This window comes from Pseudorasbora parva, chromosome 1 (assembly GCF_024679245.1).
Source record: "Pseudorasbora parva isolate DD20220531a chromosome 1, ASM2467924v1, whole genome shotgun sequence".
Classification (NCBI taxonomy): Eukaryota; Metazoa; Chordata; class Actinopteri; order Cypriniformes; family Gobionidae; genus Pseudorasbora; species Pseudorasbora parva.
Window position 1 is genome coordinate 24,582,798 of NC_090172.1, and position 10,261 is coordinate 24,593,058.

The following is a 10,261-nucleotide window of genomic DNA, read 5'->3' on the forward strand; positions in this document are numbered from 1 at the left end:
AGAAATGGAGATCCAGAGAGAGAGAGTCGATACTCAGCCAGGGTAATTAATAATGCCATTGATCAGCGCTCACTGCGGTTCTGCTCAAGATGGTGTTTTGAAATGAATTTCCCTGTCATATTTAACGTTGCCTTTGTCAGCCACTGATTGAGAATTATATGAACCACTGAGGCAATGGCAAAACATATGGGCACAGCCCATACCCTGTCAATGCAGAGTTGTTTACCTGATTTATGATTTTCTAATATTCTCCTCTGTATAACGAAAATTCAATCAAAGGCTGTTAGCATTTTGTACAATGGATTTTTGGTATTTGTGTGGCCTATCCCCCCCCCCCCCCCCCCCTCTGTATAAAGTGAAAGAATTAAATCGCCATTTCAAGCGCTGTGGAAAGTGAAGAAGTAAGTGATGAGTTAAAAAAAGGCCTGCAATAACTTTTAATTCAATTGAAACTGTAAAGATTATATCACCATTTATGTGTGGGAAAAAAGAACTCCCGGGATAATACTGCTGCAGCAACTGTTGTATTTGAAGCAGGGGTGCACAACAAGGCCTTCTTTATATGTAGATATACACAACATCACATTTTTAAACAATTTCACACCAGTGCCTATGACCAAGTCCCAGCTGCATTGATATTTACACATCATGACTGCAAATGTGAGTTCAGTAAACAAGAAGTTAATACTGACTTGTGACTAACTTGTGAAAGTGAAAGCAGGATTCATTTGCTGCACAACTCCTGAAACAATCAGTTTTGCTATTTGAGAAGGAATGTTTTTTCAAAATCGTTTGAGTGAATAATTCAATCCAGTCAATGTGTTAGTTCCTGAATGAATCAGTGTTTTAAACAAATCGTTAGGATGAATGATTCACAGACTCCCACTGCTATAACAATAAAACCTGCAGAAAGTCTGCACTGAAAAATACCCACCCCAGAAAAAAATCTCAATACAACTCTATACCAGTGTTACAGTCACGAACTCCATTCGCACAGCCATTCCCAACATAACTGGTACGATCTTCTGCGCTCCCAATCTCGTCACCCAGTCTCCTTGTTACGGCCACAGTAGTCATTACTTATGTTGCACCTCTCTGGTTCTCTGAGTCATTGGCACCTCCCTTTCTCTCTGAACCGCTGCCACATCCCTGGTTCTCTGAGTCATTGGAACCTCCCTGTCTCCCTGAAACACTTCCACCTCTCTGGTTCTCTGAGTCATTGCCACTACCCTGGCTCCACGGAACCACTGCCATCTCCCAAGCGTATCACCCTGGTCATCTGTGCATCAGGAGAGTACTGTCACACAATTCCATCCCATATTCACTACATTTCCCAGGCATCTTTCCTGGCTTCCAACTACACTCACTCTGTCATCACCCGCACCTGTCGTTAATTATACTCATTAGCAGCTTTGCATAAAAGCCTGCACCACACATAAGGACTTTGTCTGGTCTATAAGTAGGACTGCCAAAACGTTAAATGTGTTACTGTGATTTAATTAACTTTGTGTGATTCCACATTGTCCATCTCCTGTGCACTCTTAGGGTGCGTTCACACTTGTCATGTTTGGTTCGATTAAAACGAACACTGGTGCGATTGCTCGGTTAGTGCGGTTCATTTGAACATATGGGAACGCTGCCATCCGAACCCTGGTGCGCACCAAACAAGCGGACCGCTAAAAAGATGGGTCTCGGTCCACTTCATAACGAACTCTGGTGCGGTTCGATTGATATATGAACGCAACACGGACCAAAGACATGTAAACGAACCAAAAACCGGACGTAATGTCACAAGATGCGACGCATAGTCAGCTGATTTGATGACGCGGAAAGATCGGTGTATCCAAAATGAGTAACGTTAACGTTAGAGGGAAAACGTGGAGCAACGAGGAGGTGCCTAATCAATATTTGGTCAGACAAGCGTGTTTCGGAAATGCTAGAAAAAACGCACAAAAAGCATATCTGTTTTTTCTCATCAAATGTTGCCCATTATTATCCAGTACAGATGACAGAACAGCCGTCTCTTTTCTGCACAACAGAGGAAATCCTGCTGCTGTTTTGAATGTTTTGAATATTTTATGAGCTTTTCATGAGTTCTCAGTGGGTAAAAATAATGCCATATGCACACGCATACAATGCCGTGTTTAATCCAGCACACAGCATTCTTTTTAATGTTCGGTAAGCAAGCTCCTACGTCATATAAGCCGACCAATCAGGTTGTGAGTGTCTCCCTATGCCTTTGGTTCAGTAACTTTAGGTTCGCTGTTAAAAATGCCAGTGTTGAACGTTAAGCGGACCAGGACTATATGTTTTGTTTTTGTTTTTTGGTCCGGACCATACGAACCAAACTTGCCAAAAAGCTTGGAACATACTCTGCAAGAACAAAGAAATTTGTTTGCTTTCTCGAGGTGGCAAGAACAAGAACAAAGTTTGTACTGGCCGGTACATTCCACACTTCATGAGAAAAGCAGGTGCCAAACATCTGCGTTTCTCTGGATTAACCACACCCACTTCAAATGTCTGACCAATCACACAATAGTTCTCAGACACCCGCAAGAAAAAAGTTCTGATCAGGCGATGTGTCGAGAACAAGCTGCGAAATCTCCCAAACCAGGGCTGCGAGAACAACTTGTTTCTCTGTTCTTGCGGAGTATGTTGCAGCCTTAACTCCTGGTATCCATCTTCACCCTTTCCTCCCTGCAAGACCTGTAAGGGAAAATAACTGCATTATTTTTTTCTGCATTATTCATCTGCTATCTAAAGGTATGTGTGGTGTCACGTCCTGTCATCCTGCTCTTCTCTCTGGTTGAAGTTCAGCATCATTTTCCCATATCATTCATCAATTGTCAATAAACCATTTCCACTGTAGTTTCCAACATTTCCTTGAGTCTGTGTTCCCTGACAACCAGGGGAGCTACCGAGTTTACTATTTCAGAAAAGCTATACGTATGGAGCTGCAAATGTCAATGTCAATGCCAATGCCTGTGACGTCAATGTGATGCAAATGTCAAAATGTATAGCCGGGTTTCCACCGCAGAAACTTTCTCCAGGAACTAGGCACATTGGGGTGGTAATCGGTGTGTTTTGACCACAGGGACTAGGGTCAAAATTAAGGTCTGGGTACCAACAAAAAAATGTTCTTCTCAAAACGCCTCTGCCTGCGAGGTAGTACTTTTTCAAAGTTCAAGAGCTTTCGAGGGTGGAACTTAGGCACTGAACATGCTTATTGGTTGAGTTCGTGTAGCATTTTGATTGGTTGACTTCATGCTGCATTTCATTTCAATTTAAAAGTCTGTTGCGGTGCGTGCAGTAAAAGTTGTTTTCTATTCGAAAAAACAATGGAGTTAAAAAAAATACGACAGATGAACCGAGGTTCAGAATTATTAAGTTTATATGCGGAGGAATAAATCCAGTGGGAACTGGAAAGTCGCGCGCAGTCCTTTGTCACCAGGCTAATCTTCACAGTACTTTAGACCATGATGGAAACACAGACAGCAAAAGAATACAGTTTTTTTTTTTCATAGGTATGTTTTTGGTCTTTTGCACAAATGTGGGTATAGAGACACATTTTTCCAATGAGCCGCACAAGTAGATTGATACAAACACTGAAAAGTCCTAGTTCTGACAGAACTCTGCTTTATAACCCTAAACCCAAATGAATAATGCCCTGGATGGTAATCCAAGCGGATTTGCCAGGAGCTAAATTTGATCGCTTTCAGACAGTTTGAGTTCTCAAAACTGATGGCAGACTAATATTGGCCAATTCAACCTTTATCTTGCAGCAGTGGATATATATTTCTTTCTTTTTTCATGTCATGTGGTTAAGAACTGCCAGTGTGATCCATCGAGGTGGAGCTCTGGGCCTCAGCACTCATGTCCATAATCTGTCCCTTCCCTCACCATCCCATTAATCACTTTATATTTTGTCAGACTGAAGTGAAACCCTGTGATTTAACCATGCGAGAGTGTGGGTATTTGTAAATGTGATGGGACAATGACAGGTAAAAGAAAAGTCTATTGTCTGCTCTAGATCCAGCGGGTCAGTGCTTATTTCAGACTATAGTCGAAGTGCACCATCCCTGCACTGATAGATTAGCAGCATGAGACACAGCGAGTTTATGAGATTCACTATTGACATGCTGCCCACATACAGATTCAATAGCTATGTTAACAAACAGGAACAGTCTGTTTATTAGTGTATTGTCTCAGTATATTGTATGCTTTCCAACTGTATGAGCCATAAACAATAACTGCACTCGAAATGGATATAGCTTCTTTTGTGATTTAGTAAATTAAAATAATGCAATTTAATTTGTGATCATTTTGTTCAACTTAATCTCACTGTGTGCAATTAATTTAAATGTGTAAAATTTAAAAACATTTGTTAATACGTTTGTGCTACATTAATTATATTATATATATAATTTGTATGAAATCAAGTAAAATTAATACAATGTAATACTGTGCTACAGTAGTTTGACACATTTTTAAATTGTTAAAGCATTGAATGAGATGCTTTAATAAAGCTTCACAGTAGTAACAAACAAATAAATAAATATCATATTTTTTTAATTTGATGGTTTTCATGATTATCCTAAGGTGCACCTAATATATCAATTGCCATCTGAATCTTACCATGTTATGTCAACAAATGGAAAACTAAGCTAGCTGTTTATTATCATGTTAATTATTCTGCCTTTAGCCGCAAGAGCAGTGGCGCATTTCACTCCAATACTAAACGTTTGCATATTCTTCTGTTATTGGAAAACTTTAATTACTTTGAACAAAACTGAAAATCATTAACAAGACCTTTGTCTCAAAATATACTTTTATCGACCATTTGCTACATCTATGGCATATAAATAAATAAATAATACAATAAATAAATAAATAAATAAATAAATAAATAAATAAATAAATAAATAAATAAATAAATAAATAAACATTAGATCAAATTAGCACTGAATTAACTTTCCAACCAAATTTCCCCGTGCATCAAAAGCGGTTGTTAAAGCTACACTGTGGCGCCAGTGGCTCAGTGGTTCATGTAGGTTGTCTACAAGCCGAAAGGTTGGTGGTTCAATCCCCGGTTCCACCTGACCAAGTGCCGAGGTGTCCTTGAGCAAGACAGCTACTCCCGATGAGCTAGATGGCGCCTTACATGGCTGACATCGCCGTCGGTGTATGAATGGGTGAATGCGAGGCAAAATGTAAAGCGCTTTGGATGGCCATACGGTCTGTTAAAAGCGCTATATAAATGCAGTCTATTTACTGTGTGATATTTTCCCCCATCTAGCGGTGTAAAGGTATATGCCCATCCAGTGAATAATAGTTTCTGTTCCTCTCAATTCTGATTTCGTTTTAACTCATACAGTGGCCGGTTTAGTCCAAGATTAACATGGCATGTTAATCAAGATTAACATGGCATAACATGTTAAAACACGAAAGGCGAAGCTTGAATTTATGGGTATGTCCCTCTTTGACTTTCAAGATTGAGGGGCAACATGGCAACCAGCATCGAACCCCTCACCTGTATGTATTTTCAAAGGCATATTATAAACTTACAAGAATACTTTATTACTTGAAAGAAGTGAATATACACTAATGAGCACTAACTTAGTGGTTTTAGTTAAGAATAAACTAAAAAAGTTACACAGTGTAGCTTTAATGCTGCAGTCTGTAACTTTTGGAGCTCAGTTAAAGGTGGTTAAGGTGTGGTTAAAGGGTTCAGGAATTAAGAAAGTTACTTTCCTTGAGCTTTTGATACATAAAAGGTAATGGTAATATAAGAATATCAGAGCTGAAAACTTACTGTTAGGGGTTAACACTTCCTTGTTAGTCAAAGAAAAGCTTTTATTGACAGCTGGCTCAGCAAACGCTTGATCTGGGAATGTGCCTCCCTGTGACGTCAGAGTGTGGTGAAACACTGCCTTAACCGAAGAAGACCAACGCCTGATTCTGTAGCTCCGCCCCAAAAATATATATGTACAATCTTAAACGTTAAGCGACCCTGTTCAATTTTGATAAAAGCAATTGTGGAAAAACAGGCATTCAATTATAATTTGAATCATTGTCTTTTGTTATATTGTTTATAATGTAATGCTTGAGGAATGACTAGTGAATGACTTCTCGGATTGCTAAAGACCCGATGTATGCATTTAAGGGTTAATAAACAGAACTGCATGTGTCTTGGGGCAGAACATTGTAGCCGGAGCTACATCTCTCTGTTTATGTCTTTGACGAGTCATTAAGTTACTGTGCTACTGTGCAGTGGTGCCGACCCGAACCAGTCAAAGATAGTCTGAATATAAACATTTTACAATAGGTGAAGACAAAAACACGGTTTAGAAAAATGTATTCAAGGTGAACTTGCTTATTGTATACATTTTGTGAATTTTAAACAAACAAAAAAGTTGAGGACAGCAGCTTGAGCTGAATTTGTGCCAGCTGGTTTAAAAGTGAATAATGTCAAATGTGCTTTATCCCGGTGCACCTTTAGCCGACACCGCTGTCACAGTATCGAAGCATCCAACTCCCCGTTTGCAGCAACGCATTGGAAATGTGTTACTTTTCAACAAGGCCTTGTGTCTTAACCTCGCTGGTGGGCATTTACTCACAGTTTGACCAACAGGGGATCAAATTATATTGGTCACATTAAACGCTTAGTCAAGGTTTGGAGAATGATATGAATGCCACAGTCTACATAAGTGATATACACAGCCTGACCTTGCTGGCAATCTGAAGATGGAATTTAAAATATCTCTCTTTCTCTCTGAGTACGTTTGTGTGAGGGGAAATATGATGAATTCAGTCCACAGTTTGATCCCAAGCTGCAGCTGAGCTTAAGAGACTTGAGAGCATGCCTGAATCTCAAGATGGGGACGTGTTTGGACTCTAGGATACGGGCCGGTAACGCACACTCCTTCCCTCAGACACACGCGGGCACATGACTCCATCACCATCGGCAGTTCTTTCTCAGGATACAGCGCAACACATTTATTTCTCTTAACCAGCAGGGTTTCTGAGCACACACACACATACACACCGATATGGTGGAAGAAGCTGTTTTTCTTCATTCAGTAGGTGCTCTGAGCCCCAGTGTCTGCACCCAGGCGCAAGAAACAACAATTTATACTGAGTCCGGGTAAATAAGTATGTGAGATAACAGAGCTCAAACAAGCCCTCCGAATGTTTCAGAAACGTCCCCTCTCGCATCTGAAGGCATCTCTATAAAGCGTGCAAATGTATGGCCGTGTAAAGCGGTTATGAATAATGCAGTGCGTGTGTGGTGATGGGCTACAAAGATGAATGGTCTTGGGGGAACAGGGCTTAGACTGACTGCCTCTTACCACTTTATCCCCTTAATTACACCATGGGATCCGATATAGGGATCAATTAATTCAAGTGGCTCTGGATTTGGCTGATTGGGGATTTCAGAGAGCCATAAAGCTGATAATATGAGCGCTCTTGATTCCCAGAAGGGATGTGGAAAGTGAACAGATGCGAGCAGCAGACACAAACACATATACTCGCATGCAGACGCACACAGAGAAACAAACAACATACTGAGCGTTGAACTGTGTGGGCTGTGCATCCACATGATAACTCTTGATCTTAAGTATACTCTCAAAACTGCCATCAGCGATATTATGTCAAACATTAAAAGCACACAGTACTGCATATCTAGGCAGTCATCAAAAACAGCACTGGGAGCTAACTGAATGATGTCTGTTATATTTTATACACTTTACACATTAAACAAATAAGTCCTCTGCGGTCAAATTAGCAAAACTTAGGGGGTAAATTCACCTTTATGTATACAATATAGAGATTTTACCAAAGCAGCTTCTCAGTAATACACAGGAAAATAATAGTATAAATGATGCAAACTTTATTACTGTAAATTTGACCAAAAAAATAAATAAATAAACAAACAAAAAAAACGTAGACTATAGTGTCATTATTCAGCTCATGCCAGTTTAGTATTGAGTCAATATTACTATATTATTAATATTGCTAAATATTTAAAACCCCAACTAAGCAAGCTAAAGGCAACAATGGCAAGGAACGCAAACTCCATCAGGTGAGAAAAAATAGAATCACAGTGTGAATTATAATACCAGGCTGCATTTGTCAGATTTGTGATTTAATATTATTCAAATATTTTGCTTCCAGTTCCTACTGCTTTTATGAAAAACAGTTCACAGAATTCACTTTCAAACCAAGCAGCTTTCTGTTCGTCAACGTGACAAATGTGTGTGACCAACTTGGACACACTGCAAAATCTGCATTTGGAAATCTTTCACGCGCATTCCCAAATCCCTGGATTCCTATTGAAATGTCTGGATTTTGTCCATGATGATCCACTGGACAGCAGTCAATGTAAACACACACTCTGTGGCAAAGAATAACAAACTTGAATCAGATGTGAAATCTGCAAAACATATCCATCATGCAAATTTACAGATTGCACCTATTGGCATTATTGCATTTTCCCCATGGAATTTTGCGGTAAAAGAAAATGTAATGTGATGCACACTTATAATATAAATTAATAATATACAATCTTAAACAGGAGGAAATTTATTTAATTCTCTATCATTGTTCAGTTGGACAGGCAATTCTGTCCTCACTCTTATCTGCCCTTTACTCTCAGTTGTGTTTGTTTCTCTTGTTTACCCTCTTAGTTTAGTCGAGGTCCCAAGGGAAGTTTGCCGTCTGTTCTCCAGACACACACACTCCCTATGCTCACAAATTACACACTACACAGGGATATTTCTTAAGGTTGCCATGGTAAATTACCCGTGTGATACACACACACACACACACACACACACACACCATACAAGACATGCGCTGTGAACATATAAACACTTACACTGAAGGGCCTTGGGCTATGAATAAGCATGATGGGTACATCCATACACAAACATTTTCATTTGCATGACTGACAAGATTAATGGAAATTTAGTGAGTCTTAAAAGTATCAAATTATGTAAAATTATACAGCAAATATTGTTTGTTTGTGCATGCTTTGCTATGTTGTACTGACATATGAACCATGATTGATCCTGTTTACTATTGATCATTTTAAAACGTAGCCTTAACCCCCCTGAATGCATCATGTGTAGCTACATCCCCATTGCTATTCTCTCAGCATCAGTCTGAACTTAAAGTTTGCGCCCTTATAAATGGGTTGTAGAGTCTTATCTAGTTTTTTAGATGAAATCTCATCAATGACTCAAGCTGTGCTCTGATGTACTAATACACTAAGGTCTGCAATCAAACTTCAGAGGTTTTACTATGAAATTAAACATTTCTCATCAAATTCTCCCAAAAGCAAATCATCTGAGCTATTCCATCTACATTCATTTATTTACTCAAAAACTGACTCATATGTGTCTAGTTTTATTACGCCCAACTAAGGTATTTTAGAAGAGACCTTAAACCGATGAGCAATGCTCCTCTGCAATGCCAACCACCACCAACATGCAGCTTCCATCAGAATGATGGCAGGAGGACGAAGGCAGTCACACCACCCGCCAGCTATGAATTATTATTAATGAATAATTTAAATATATATCTTACCTTTAGGGGTCAGTGCTGTTTTTAATTGTGTTGATTGTTTTATGAATGAATACTTTTATTCAGTAAGGACACATCAAATTGGTCAAAAGAGACAGTAAAGACATTTAGAATGTAGCCTCAGCCTCAGACGACATGTTCACTGAACGTCTGATGCTTAGGGCACACAACATTGGAAACACCGAAATCGCCCCCATACCCTTTAATAGGGCCCTATTTGAAGGGACAGCCTTTTGTAGTAGTGTCCGAAACCCTAGTGGACGTTATTGAGTGCACTCATTCAATCCCACAATGCACCACAATAACGAGTATATACAACTGATGTACGCTAATCGGCTAGAGAATACCCACAATGCACGTTGTGAGTTACATGCTGAATTATTTCACTCTCGACAGGGGACGGTGCCAGCTGAATCAATCATTCATCCATTTTTCAAAATGTGTTGGTCCAGTGTAATATCAAGCCTTGTATGTGAGTATGCAGTTTCGTGGAATGTATATGCCAAAATGAATTTGGGCGTGCATATGGTACGCTATTTTTCTTGTGCATATGATACGCACTTTATGGCATATTATACGATATTCCATTTTGGCATATACCTTCCACGACTTTGCACACTTGTACTATTGATACACATTCTCATCATTAACTTGTTGTAATATCATACAGTTATAC